The sequence below is a fragment of the Dermacentor albipictus genome, chromosome 7 (assembly GCF_038994185.2).
Source record: "Dermacentor albipictus isolate Rhodes 1998 colony chromosome 7, USDA_Dalb.pri_finalv2, whole genome shotgun sequence".
NCBI lineage: Eukaryota > Metazoa > Arthropoda > Arachnida > Ixodida > Ixodidae > Dermacentor > Dermacentor albipictus.
The window spans coordinates 116770951-116779354 of NC_091827.1; the positions used below are offsets into that span (position 1 = coordinate 116770951).

The 8404-nt window shown below is 44.0% G+C and overlaps 1 long non-coding RNA gene across 1 annotated transcript; it reads right to left on the bottom strand.

Moving 5' to 3' along the window:
• Positions 1–248: 248 nt before the first annotated feature.
• Positions 249–3596, bottom strand: LOC139047587 (uncharacterized). The gene is made up of 4 exons (XR_011507240.1): positions 3466–3596; positions 2218–2285; positions 1743–1853; positions 249–350 (listed from the first exon to the last, which is right to left on the bottom strand). It is a non-coding gene; the product is annotated as an uncharacterized lncRNA (long non-coding RNA).
• Positions 3597–8404: the final 4808 nt, after the last annotated feature.

Below are 8404 nucleotides of genomic sequence, written 5' to 3' on the forward strand. Positions count from 1 at the left end.
CTAAGTCAACGGGACAGTAAAATGACTTGATGGCGGCTAGGCTGCGCGCGAATCGTAAATGCTTATTATTACACGGGGGTAATTGTACCTGCCGTGTTTAGCGGGCCGAAATGACGTGGACTGTGTTCAATCTAGAATAATCATTCAATGTTTTGACGGGCTTCCTTGCGATCAGGAATACGTGTCGTATGGTTGAAATTCCCTTGGTAAATACTTACTCAAGGATCGGTATTCTGACGATGAGACTTGTGAAGTAGGCACAGTTGCATATTAAGCTCCACAGGGCGTCATTCCATACAACACGGAGAACGCAGGCGGCAAACGTCCGTGGTGAATTATTTTGTGAATTCCTAGAACCCAAAAAAAACATAAAAAATTGCAGTTTTCGATGCATGAGAATGCATTATGTCTTCTTGAAGGAACATTGCAGTATGAAATTCTGCTCATGAATGTAAAGTTGAGAAGTAACAACCTCAATAATAAAAACGGAGGCTCTTGTAAATTACATTCTTTAAGTCATTCTAGCACTATATCCATGAAATGGGCGTGCATGCTTACGTGCAAACTAATACTGACTTTATGTGGCGTGACATCCCAGGAGAATAAGAAAGTAACTAAGACTAAACTGAAACATGCGTATTTCAAGTTTTATGTCCACAGTTTAAATTTTGAAGCCATTTGTTTCATATTCGCATGCGTTTCGTATGATGCACGTCGTTTATATGGTGAAATTTCATAGGTTTCCTCAATAAACAGTCTTAAATATTTGAGAATGGCGAATGTGGAGCACGCCACCTGAACAATTTCCCAGTAGCACTGCGAAATCAATAATATATGTAATGAAATAAAACGTTCTACAACGCATCATTTTGCAGTAAGATTTTTATTTTAAATCACATGTTATTTCAGTAGGAACAAAATGCAGCACATCCAATGTGCGCTGTAGGAGCCTGTATAGAGCGAAGCTTTCCGTAAATGCAGAAGTAGGTATGAAAGTTGCATTTCTGTTTATTCAATGGAGATCAAATTAAAAGCGAATACTTACATCAGGTATTTTATAGAGGAACTACAATGCCTTCCGAACGAAACACATATGTGTAATATAAAGGTTAATCACACGTGTTCGTGGTGGTCATTTTGGCGTTTTTCCGCTTAGGCAGTAGCACACTGATCTGCGTCATTTCTTTTGGGTACCAAACCTTCCCTTGGAGGTGTAAATGGGACAGTCCAAGCGGCAGCCAGGTGGCGAAACGCGTGCAAAGCCGTAAGGCCGTCTCCTCCAGTGCCCTCTCTCCCGTCTCATCGCGGCTTTCCGCTTTGCGGCCAAAAGTCCGCAGGTGCAACCCGGCTTCCCTCGTAAACCTCCACAGTTGCGTGTCAAGTAGTGCGAGCCATTGCTCCTTGATGGCGCCGCCATCTCCGCAGCCGAGTATGAGCTATTCGGCAAGAACGCACGAGTAGGAGCAGCAGGCGACATCGACGTTCAGGAGGAGAGGTAAATGGCAGTTAGCAAAGAAAGCTTTGCCTTACACATACCGGTGTATTGGCCGTAACCCTCGGCAACATTTCTACGCTGTTACTTCTATGGGTATCAAAGCGATACAGGCAGGACAAAAAAGGCTGGACGAACGTACCAGAGGAAAAACGTGCATTTGCACCTAAGACAGCTTCTTTTTTTTGTCACTGACAATTCAAAGAGCTTCTGCGGTGATCTGTATATTGAGGTTAATAAAGGTACGTACGGTGTTTGCAACCTTTGAAGACTGTTCATCAATGGACGGCATCTGATGTTTACAAGAACAGGAAAATCTTCGCGCCTGACAATGGCTAGGCAAGCAGAATTCCATATGTGTCTGAAAAATGTTCAACATGGTGTATTAGTACATTTGAGATAATCGTACCAAAAACAACATTTTTATTGTGTGCATGGGGGACTACTTCGGGTGACTGACTCAAATAAGTATGTGTGAGGCGAGGAATCTGCCCTAGTTTACCCTTTTTGCTGGCTGGTAGAATTTGTTACGCGCTCTAAACAGAGGCATCCCATACGTGTGTGAGCAGCATCGCCACTGTATAAACGATACCACGAAGAATTTCGGCAGAGAAAGCAACATTACCGAAGCATCTAGGTTATGTTCCATTCTTTTTTTTACGCGAGAACCGGCGCCTCTGATAACTGCCTACTGCTATCCAATATTTCGGCAGATATGACCTTACCTGAACACAGCCGTGCAGACAAGTCTGCGAAACACAGAATGTTTATCTTCATTCCTTTGGCTGGTGATCTGAAATATGTGTAAATATTGAAAGCAGTTGGGCTAGTTCAACAAAGAAATTCACGCACAAACAGCTCTCGCAGTTGTCTAAGTATGCGTAATCATTGTGCCACTTGCTCATCTGTACGCAGCCCGGCGTTCCTATCAACGTTATAAAACTGTATATCCGGCGAGTACAAGCGACAACACTGCGGCAACACGAACTACATCGGATGGCTGCGCACGGTTTATTGATGACGCAAGCAAACTACTGCAGGTGAAAGCACCATGGGTGGTGACGGTGTCCCGATAATTATGAGCCGTCATCGCTCTTCAATGCCTTATTCATCAAAGTTGAACTATTTGGAACCTAGATCAACTGTTTTTCAACGGCGGTGGTGTACGGCGTGGCGGCGTGCGCCTTATCTTAAAGTGATGAGTGATGGGAACACAGTGGGCCGAGTTCTGATAGCTGCGTGTGTGCTGTGTTCTGGCCGCTTAGTTACCGTCGAAGCGACAGGCAGCGCGGAGGTCAAGTCGTTCGATGCTGTAGGCGCTATCTTGAAATTCGGACGGACGGACGGGCGGGTTTCCACAGGGGTGAGGCATAGACAAGCTTACGTATTTAAGAGCGTCATAACTATGAGAATGGGAGGATCAATAATAACTTGCACAAATTCTCATTTATTCTTGTTTTGCGTAGAGTTATCGGTTAAGTTGTTGGAGAAGGTTATGCTCTATGCTTTGTGATATAAGGGAGATGTAAGATTGAACTTATTGCAGGCCTTTTTACGTCTCTGTTCTTCCTTTACATGAAGTTAGTGCTTTCCCCATTGTCTGCACGGGCATTAAAAAAGACATATTTTTTTTCTGTTGTCATAAATGTATCTTTTCAGAGTTCTAGGGTTTGATTGATTATCACAATTTTGATATCATCTGATGGCGGTCTTTTTTTCCTAATACTTCGCCAGCCAAAGCCCAAAACCCTCACCCATTCATGTATGTTTATTCTACACAACTTATACCCCATCACTTTATAAAAATAAATAAATTTATGAGCGCGATATAGTGCCTTCGGCTGTATACAGCTGACAAACAGGTTTCATTTCATCTTAACGATTAAACCATAGGCCGTGCGAGGAAGAACCTAATATTTGCTCTACAATGCAAATTAGAAATTACACGCAAATTTTAAACAAAGTGTCCTCACCTTCATATTGGGCTTAGGGCAGCTGGGAATATCACCAAGGCCCGAAAAAAGGAAGCTTCCAGCCGCTAGAAAGACTACCGTCATACTTGTCGTTATAAGCAACGGATCACTGCAACACCAACGTACATTCCCCTAAAATAAAAATAAGAAAAAAGGCTCATTATTCACTTGAATGTGCGGTTTCGCTTTTGTTGGCGCAGCGCTGCCTGAATTCAAACAAGGAGCTTTAGAATGAGCCTTTGTTCTGGCTGGCAAAAATATACAGAAAGGACCATGCGCAATGCGAAAATAAAGATGGCGGCTTTCTGCTAGAATGTATAGGAGAGTGCCGTACTCAAACGTATTAAGAACAATAATAGAATTCCGAGATGACATCAGTTACAAGAAGTCAAATTTCGCCTGGAATGCACATGAACTTGTCTAAGGCCCGAAAAATTCCTGAATATGCTTGCTTTCTGCATGCGATGAAGTCTAGGGCGTTAGATGTCGTCAGTCAACCAATGCTTTACCATTAGCTGTTCGGAACGGCATTGCCAAGAAATGTAATAGTGCGTAAAGAGTAATTAAAAAGACAGATGCCAGATCAAACTTTCACAATCAGTTTAGAAGGGATATCCGGAGCCTGTTACCTAAATAGAATAAAAATAAAAAGAACTCGCTGCTCTAATAAATTTCACACAGCTCTTCTTCGCAATAAGAAACACGGGCCTGTAGAATGCCAGTCGGAAATATTACCGCTCATCCACTCCGCTTTCTCTCCTTTATTCCTTTATTGATTTCTTGCACTTCGCTTCTTACACTACCAAATATTCATCAGAGGTCAAATAATAAAAAATGCTGTCAAGTGAATGGCATTATGTGTTATATATGTGTCCACCTCACAGGGGAGACGTTGTCATGTTAAGTTTACTTACCACAGCTAGGAGTTCAACCCTAATTAGGCACTCATGAACACAGTCCTCTTGGGGGTGTAAATCAATCGACCATAACGAAAACTCATATTTAGGCGACTTGGTGAGGGTTCATTTCTTTGAAACCTCGTCATAGAAGTGCACGAATACAGAATGACACTCAGAACAAGAGCGCCAACTGACCAGGCATGAGTAGTCCCAAACATTCCCGAAATTCAATGCGCGCTGTTTGCGTGTTCTGACCGCAATGGCAGCGTGCCATTCCGGAGCGCCTAAACAGTGGAAGCCCGTAAGCATAATTAAGTGATAGGGAAAGCCATCATCACTTTATTGACAAATGCCTAATGCCATGTGGAGCTGTTAGAACCTTCTTTATTAAATGTGGTTGAAAGGATGTCCAAGAAATAGACTTCATCCAAACACTGAGTGAGAACAAGCTGAATATCTTCGCTTCTCTTGCAAATAGGTAAGAACCCTAAGGTAAGTAAAATCTGTGCTGCTGCATGATTGCGTTGACATGCAATCTGCATGTTCTTTGAAAAGAGGCAGTTTTCGTTGCTGTTCGAACTAACATTGTCTCACGCTTGAAAACGTAAAGGGCAGGACTTCCACTGTACATGATACTGTGCAATGCAAGAGGCCATAACAATGTCAAATAGGTGGTGATACTATTTCTTTCTTTTCACCTTACATGCACATTCATTAAAGAAATGTCCCAAACATCGCTATACCATTTTTTTCACACTACATGCAGATTCATTCGAGAAACGGACTCCCGAATATAAAACACCGTCAACAATGTTTGCAAAGAAATCGTATGCCTAGCATGAGTTGATGTCAAATTGAGGAAGTGCGCGTCTCTACTTCGGATAGCACTCTGCGTGCAAGATCGTGTGGCCCATGTCTAAAGAAATTAGGAAAAATGTGTTGACAATTAGGAGTAGAAAAACCTGACAAATGTAGTCAACCATTCTTCACGTGCCCGGAAAGGTTAGTGCGGCAGATCTGTTCCCACCTTCACTCCCACACAAAAAGCGCCAACACGCGATTAGGTTTTTTGAACTCCTGACGCCTGCAGCAGAAAGGATGTTATACATCCGCCCCCAAGGTTCGTGAGTGGTGGCGCTGTGGTGACGACGATGCAATAACCATGACGGCATCACAACCGCGAGCACATACATGGTGATCTAATATATATAACATCATGGGACACTGGGCTGGTGTAAAAGGCATGATACTACGGTATGACTACAGTCAGATGATGAGGCATGGGGGTACGACGCTTGAATGACTACGGTTGCATCAGACCGACGGTATCTCAACGAATGCGTGACGAATGTATGGTGAGGATGGTGTGACGACCACTTCATGTTGAGAGTCGGATGGTGAAGCTAGAATGACGATGATGCAAAGGCTACGCTGGTATAATGACCCCGAATGCATGCATGTAGTGGCAGCAGCTATTGCACAACTTTGGCGGATAGTTCGGGTGTAAGTGGCTATATTGATAGATGAATAGATACATGACAATAAATTGACAGACAGACAGACAGACAGACAGACAGACAGACAGACAGACAGACAGACAGACAGACAGACAGACAGACAGACAGACAGACGGACGGACGGACGGACGGACGGACGGACGGACAGACAGACGGACGGACGGACGGACGGACGGACGGACGGACGGACGGACAGCGCTGTGCATGCATGCACAGCGCTGCATTATCCTCCCAAAGTCAAAGTCCTAAAGAATAATTAATTTCAAAATATCAAGAAGCACTAACACACCCACTATCTTTTCTAATTATGTGAAATGCTTCCGCCACTTCACTTGTCATGCCATCATTGTGCACAAACATGATTTTTGTGTAATGAAAGAGCGGTTTACACTCGAATTCGAAGCAGTGCTTTGCACAGTTTCTAAAGTTCTTGTCTACGGAATTCTGGGGCTACGATAGCCTTCCATTATTGCGTGGGCCTGCCTGACCTATGTACGAAACGCCGCACGACAAAGTGATTTGGTAAACAACAGCGTTTTCACAGGCCAGGGGCTTTCTCCCATGATTTATTTTACATTCTATGATCCTTCCGACTACTTTTCGCTTTCTTTGGACAGCTGCTTAAACTTAGCCAACGTTATTACGAGCGGAAGACAAAACTTTGACACAATATCTGGCGCCCACATTTTTATATGTGCGAGTGAGAGAATGAACGTAGAGTATTACTGCTACCTTTTAGTTCTTTCATTCGGGCTACTACGCTCCTCCAAGTGGCATCTTGAGGGCTTTAACTTCCTGAGGATTTTGCCTGCACACGAGACAAGAACCAAGTCCTTGAAACCGGCCTCCCTGCATCGATGTGCCCGTGCCTCGAGACTACTGCTAGTCTAATGACAAGACTTCTTGACTGTCATACCCATGCAACCGGCTACTATTCCATTTTGGACAAGTTTTGATTGGCACGACCTTTAGTTCAACAGGGGCTTCTCCCTCCTGGGGGAGCACTGTCAACGCATGTTGGGAATGACAAGTGCTTTTATTCACATCAAGCATGCGTGCACGTTTGAAGGAAGGCTTTAGAAAGCCATCGTGTTTTTCTCAATAAACGTAGTTGTAAGTCAACGCCGTGTGTGTCCCATCCTCTATTCTATTGTCCAATGTATTTCTTTAGCGGTGTTTCTTTTTTTCAAACATTGAGCCAGAGTTTGAAATTAAGCAAATGCCACGTAGCTGGACAAAACCAAGGTAATGTTTGCCGTTGCTTGTAGATGATGAATTTTATTTTCATTCGGCCTAATTAGATATTAGTCTGAATGAATTATTCATCTTCCCAAAAATTATAATTAGATGAAAAGTGTCAATGAAAAAAATTGTAGAGCAACATGAAAAACTCCCGATACGGCTCTCTGTTGCTGAATATGTGTTACATAAAAGTGTTCTTGTGAGCGTGAAAGAAGGCCTCGAATACGCGCAAACTGCCTCGAGAGGCCAGTCGCGAGGCATTCTATCGCATCTTGGGGAACGTACTGCTTTCGCATTAATAAATATTTTCCTATCGCAATGAGGGCTTCGCATTTCAGGAGAAACTTCGATGTTTCAGACGAAGCTTCCTTTGACTCTTCTTTCGACCTTCCTACTGCTGCTGATCCTGTTTCCTTGCGCGCCGCGTCGTGAGGTGGTTCAGAGTGTGGATATACATGGTAGGAGTGCGGAAAAGAGGAAAGGCGACAAGAGAAACTCGTTTATGAAGCGCCTTCGTAAACGTCTTCCGAAAAAAAGTGGCGGTGGCACGTGGATAAGGGCGTGTTAGGCCTTACCATCGCGTCGCCACAATACCCTCGACACTGCTATAATTATCAATGACCGCCCGCAAAATTATTGCAGAGACAACTGCACTTACCTTTCTACTACCGTGCTACACTGAACATGGGAAGAAGTGAGAATGGTAGTGAGGTGGTAGGGATAGCGGGCAGACAATGGTTTAGAAGAGGTAGACCCGACGATGAGAAAGCGAGTGTATAGCTGGTTTCCACTTTTCGTTCGTAGCAGCAAGCGTACATGCGGGGGGCGGGATTAGGGCGGGGATGGCAAAGGCGACGTTGAATGGCAAAGAAATGTTCGTGCTGCACACAGCAGCAGTTGCGACCAAGCACAACAAACTAATACTCAAGTGACGCAGCGGTACGTTTCTCTACTTCTGAAAAATAAGCGCAATGCAAATTGGCAATGCGGACGACCGACGAAAATCGTGCAAACGGAAAGCCTTATTAAAGCACTGCGACCTCTAGACGACACTAAAGGAAGCGACCGCCCGTGAAATCAACGCATCTACATCCAGCAGGGTAGGTTTGTGGTAATCACGTCGCGTGATGTCGCGGTTCTGTAACCTCGCCGCATCAGCCGCATTTTGATGGAAGTGAAATGGAAAAATGCTCGTGTACTCATATTTAGGTACATGTTAAAAAAATCCAGGTCATCGAAATAAAAATTCAGGCCTCCGCTGCTGCACGCCTCATAATAAGA